Genomic DNA, 6,023 nt, shown 5'->3' with positions numbered 1-6,023 from the left:
GATAACCTAAACAGTCAGAAAAGGGCTTATAAAAACTTCACATTATGGGTAGAATTGAAAATTTAAGTTGAATTGTTTCTAAATTTAAAAATGGGTCATTCTTTTTGGAACGGACTAAAAAGAAAATACGTTCACAAAAAATGAAACGTGGGGAGTAGTATGTTAATCTATGTTCCATTTTATGTGAAACGAGTAGTAGTATATTTTTATATTGGCGAAATACAATCAAATAGACACTTCAATTAGAAGTAGGGCTGTGCATAATTTGGTAAATACCGAATTACCGTACCGAAATCGAAAATTTTGGTATTTGGTATTCGATATTTTGGTATTCGGTATAGTATTTGGTTTAAGTTTTAAAAAAATATGGTATTAGGTATGGTATTTGGTATTTTTAAATGAAATACCGAAATATCGATACCATACCAAAATATATATTATATTACACAAAACACATATTATTAATTATAACATAAATATATAAAATCAAAATTTTACTTTCCTTTATTCTCTAATTTCATCAATTAACTCTAAGCAAGTACGAAGACATTTTTTATGATCAAATTTATTTCTTTATGTGCAGTTTTCTCTCTCTAGGTTGATATTTGCTTATTTTGGACAATACTTTTGTAACAAATGTTTTTTGTTTTGTACTTTTGAATACTTTAATTAAGAATATTATAGTCTATGACTCTATGCACTTGTTAGTATTCAAACCGAATAAACTAAAGTTACCGAACCGAATAAACTGAAACCGAAAAGAGAAAAATCGAACCACACCGAATTTAATTAGGTACGGTATTGGTATAGCATTATAAGAAACTGAATACCGAAAATACCGAACCGAAATGTCTAAATACCTTACCGTACCGACCGACGAACACCACTAATTAGAAGACACACTTATAACCAAACAGAGGTGTATATGGTCAATGGCATTATTAAAATATCTATCTGATTGTTTTGGATTTTAAAAGGGGTATTAATGTATTTTGCCTTTTATATTTGAATTTTTTAATTTTACAATTTTAATTTTACTTTTAATAATATACTTGTTGGGTTTTGGATGTATTTAATTAATATATTAAATACTTAAAAGAGGGTGAATGAGAAATGGAGGGAAATGAAATTTTTGAGTGAAATTTTAAGTTCTCCCCTTGGCAAATGGGCATTGTCCCATATTGGAAGAGGAAGAGGTTTTTTATGGGTATATAAGCAATTGCTCTTCTTCTAGCTCTTAAAGAGTTGAGAAGAAGGCAAGCCTCGCGCCGTCGTTGTCGTCGCTCGGCTCGGCTTCGGCTTCGGCTACGGCTACGGCTACGGATTCGGATTTGGTCAAACGATTGATTGATTAACTTTTTGAAAAATATTATTAAATATTTATTTTAATAACAGAATATTAATATTAAATATTAATATTAAAGCCAATCTATTTTTCTGTTTTGGTAATATTAAATATTAATATTAAATGTTGTGGGCGTTTTGCATAAACAGCCATTCTGAAGAGTTGCACCTCTTCAGATTTCAGCCCAACTTTGGCTATAAATACAATACTATTCTGCTCAGAATTTCACTACGGTTTTCTGATTTTTCTCTCCTTCTTCTGCATACTTTTAGCATCAAACAAAGTAAAAAGTAAGTGTGATTTGCTACCGAACTTTGTGTTCGCTGAAACACTGGGGTTTGAAGTACCACTACACCAGTGTGTAATTCGTTCTATCCTGTGAGGAAATAATCCATAACCTTGGGTACTAGGAGGGGATTAAATTCCTTAAGGAAACACTGTGAATTCAGTGGGCTCGAATTGGTTTTATGTCATTTCTGTTTATGTCATTTCTGTTTATGTTCATTTTTGTTTATATTTATTTATATTTCCAGAATTATTTTACAAATACAGTCTACTAACAATACTCTTATAGTCATATATATGTCGTGGCATTACCATAAGTTTTAAAATATTTTATTGTTTTGAGACATAGTGATACACAATGGTGGAGGCAGAATTTCAACAAAATGATTCAAAACATTAAAAAATAATTACACGAAAAGGTTAAGGAAATACAACATCTAATATATATACATAAAATGTTAACCCTATATACGTAATATATTTTTTCAGCGAAGGAGTGTCAGATGAATCCCTTTCTCTCGTGGATAAACACGATCATATAAATTAAAAGGAAAGAAGTAAAGTTTTACAAAACAAAAATTAAAAATAGAAAAGGAATTAGGCAAACTAATGAATGCTCTAATCGTCAATCCAACAAGAAAAACGGTTGAAATCTCGCAAGCCTTGATTTTCAGCCAAAAATTTACGTAATCCATCGTAGAAATATATATATATATATATATACACATATTGTCTACCCTAAAATCGGATAAGAATTGAATTTATACGCAGTTTTAAGGACACGTGATGTAACCTGGTAAAAATTGAGGAGAATAAACTAGTATTGAAATAGACAATTAAAGAATAAATGCAAACCACACAAATGGAATAGCCTTGGCCCTCGAATTCGATCACCCTTGAACCAAATATGTATCAACTGGCTTAAGAACAGAATAACAAGACAATGATAAATGGAGAATGACAGTGTATTGCTTTGTATTGCGTAAATATGTTGTGTTTACAAATGATTAGACTCCTCTTTATATAGTAGGGGAGTCCTACGCTAAGTACAATCCTATATGAAGTAAGAAACCCCATGATTGGCTAATTAATCAGCCTCTTCTTGGTACGTGCCGGATTCGCACTGTGATCCTCGCCCGATTGCGGATATTTTGTCTTTCCGTTATTCGACTCGGTAAGCTTCCCTCAATCTGCATCTTATTCGATTTTGATCTTGGTCTATCTCAATCTTCATCGGTCTAAGGGTCTTGAGCTCGGCAACCTAACTTTGCACCATAGTTCGGTATAATACGAGGCTGATCCTTGGCTTATTGTGCTCCAGTCTCGATCAGCCACACGGAAAGGGCAAGCCCGAATTTGACCGTATACAGATAGTCCCCTTGTTTCTCGGAGAGAAGACGACGAGAAACAACATGATTTTTTTTCAATCCCGTCTCGATGTGCCGTGACGTAAGCGACGAACCCAATTATGACGTCAGCGACAAGTGCGTACTGAAATGTCCCGTCGGTTTGGTTACCAAGGCATTAAATGGCAGTCAGTTGCTGGTCGGCCATCATCGGATCTTAACCGCCACTAGCAAGTTATAAGTACCACCACATTCTTCCCCTTAAACTTTTACGCTCAGAATTTCCTCTATTGCTGCTTCTCTTCAAAAAATCTCTTTGCTCTGCAACTCTTGCTCCCAAATTTCTTCAATCTCAAGAAAATCACCCTAATTCCCTTCTCTTTTACTTTACGATGGAAAAAACTTCTAAAACCGTACCGCAAAAGGAGGTCGCCTCTACTTCACGGCCCGCGCGGCGACGGAGCTACAGCGGAACCTCCCTTTGAGGATTTCGTTCCGGGAGGGTGCCCTACTGCTGCCTATTTTAGGATCGAAAAAGCCTCCTTGGTACCAAGTCGATTTGAACCAGTCTTGAGGTACATATGTACGGTAACCGACGATGTCCTTGACAAAGTTAAAGAGGATTGCCACTGGGTCGATAAACATGTCGTGGTACCTTCGCCCGGAGTCGATCACTACCCATGTGGAGGGTTTCCTAAGTGTTTACACTTACCCTTTCACGATAGGTCCCTTAGACCCTATCATCGTCGCCTTCTGCAAGCGCTATGATGTGACCCTCGGTCAGATCCATCCTTCCTTCTGGGCAATAGTGATTCTCCTCTGATTTTTCGTGAGCAAAATCGAGGGGTGTCCTTTCACCATCGACCACCTTATGCGCCTTTATAGTCCCCGACTCTATCGAGGGGCTGATTAAGCGTGCTCGCCGGGCCGTCAAAGCCCCGTTCTCGAGCATAGACGAATCTCGACCGAGGTTGGATGGGCCGATATGTCCGAATAAGGACTTCGGACCTAATCCCTGCTGAAGACATGTCGTTCCCTGAGAAAAGTAACATGAACCGTGAGTAGTACTTTGCCTTTTTAATTTTGCTGTTTTGCTTCTTATCATCTTTCCTCATCTGTATTCTTTGGTGTTGCAGCTGTGTCCCAGGCGCCGGAGGTGATCCCCGATCTCAAGCAATGGGTCGAGAGCCTAGTATCGCAGAGACCTTACTCCGAGCGCACTTGGATGGAATTGTCAAGGGGTCGATGGGAGGCCCGCAATCATGGTAAGCTTCTTCCTTAGAATGGTTATCATTCGGGCTACTTCTCGAGCTTACTCGTCTTTTTTACTTTGCAGGCCTCGGGAAGGATGTGGAAATGAGGCCCCCGTCAGAAGAAGAAATTCGTTCCCAACTACCTTCTCCGAAGCAGGCCAAAGAAAAGAAGTGAAAAGGGGCTCCGATTTCCCCGAACTCGAAAAAGCAAATGCCAATGAAAAGGCAAGCCCGTAAACCTAAGGGGAGCACCATTGCTCTAACTTTGTACTCAGTCCATCGGCAAAGAGACGAGTCCAAAGATGAAGAAGAAGAGGAATCAAATCTGGTAGCCCGTGTGCAGGCTGGTGTTTCGATACAAAAGCCCTCCGAACTGGGGGAGGTTGACGAGGGAGCATCGGTCGAGGTACCCGAGCCAAAAGGAGTTAAGTCCACTATGTCCCAAGCTGAGATGGTCGAGAGAGAGACCGGGGGCGAGACTTCCCTAGTGGTGGAAGATGTTATGAGGGATGAGCTCGGTGTGATTGATATTTCGGGGTCCCCTCAGATTTCGGATGCCACGATTCGTGAGGCCAATATGTTGGAAGGTCGCCCTTGCGAGGGCCCTCAGGAAGCGTTTGATATTCACGTCTTCTTGGATGGAGTCGAGTTTGGTGCTTTAGGAGATGTCACTGGGCTTGGTGACTTACCGGTGCCAAAGAAAACACTGTCATCGGGCTCTACTGGGTCTGCATCGAGCCCAAAACTGGTGGACCGATTCCCGGCCCCAAGTATTAACCCCGACCGTAGGCGGAATATAGTGGTTTTTGTACCGGAGGATGCCCGGGTCTTCTTTCCCCCTGTGGGGATTGCTAGCTATTTTAGATGCTTGGTGACCGAGGAGGACCAAGCTGTGATGAATGCGGTGGGGGGCGCTTTCCTGTTCAATGAGGCCCAACATTCTCTGAATCGGGTAACTTCGCACCCCATTATCTTTTTTAAACTTGTAATTATAGGTAATTATAACATCGTCTTCCTTATTTGTAGGCTTCGGTGTTGCATCACGAGGCCTTCCTTCAAATCCGGGAGGAGCGTGAGGCTGAGGTTCAGGACCTCACTGAGAAAAATGACACCTACAAGCTTCTTAGTGAGAGGCTTCAGGCAGATTTAGTGGCGGCTCGGGATGAGCATACTGATGGCCGAACAGGTATTCCAAGTGCTTCACGATAGTGAAGACGAATTGGAGATAACGACTAACGATCCGATTCTGCAGGTCCGGCAGAGGCTCAAACAGATCGGGGATCTCCAGAAACAAATAGATGCAATTCGATCCGAGGCTGAAGAGTTCAAGAAGAATATGGATATCTTAGCCTCGAAAAAGGAGACCGTCCAAGATGAGTTGGAGTCGGCCAAGTCCCAGCTCCGGATTACAAGAGATAGAACCTCGGTGCAAGCAAAGAAAATCGAGGAGCTTTAATCCCAGTTAGCTAACTTGGCTAATGAGCTCGAGGCGGCCAAATCTGAGGTGGCCGTAGCCAACACTAAAGCCAATGGCACTGTGACCGAGTATAAGTTCGACGTTTGGGCCATCTAGGCGCAGGCCAAAAGCATGGTAGATCATGCAAAGTGGCAAGCTCAAAGGGAATCCCTCGAGGAAGTCAATGCTCAGGGCTTCAATGTACAGGCTGCACTCGAGAACGCCAAGCAGAGGAAGCTAGGGCTCAGAAACTAGCCTTTCCCAAGGAAGACATAGATAGTTTAAGTGGGTCTGAAGGCGGGGAAGATCTCGAGAATGGAGATGATGCCTCTGATAAG

The sequence above is a fragment of the Nicotiana attenuata genome, chromosome 8, assembly GCF_001879085.1.
Source record: "Nicotiana attenuata strain UT chromosome 8, NIATTr2, whole genome shotgun sequence".
Taxonomy (NCBI): domain Eukaryota; kingdom Viridiplantae; phylum Streptophyta; class Magnoliopsida; order Solanales; family Solanaceae; genus Nicotiana; species Nicotiana attenuata.
The sequence above is the reverse complement of the archived record's forward strand: the minus strand, read 5'-3'. Positions refer to the sequence as shown.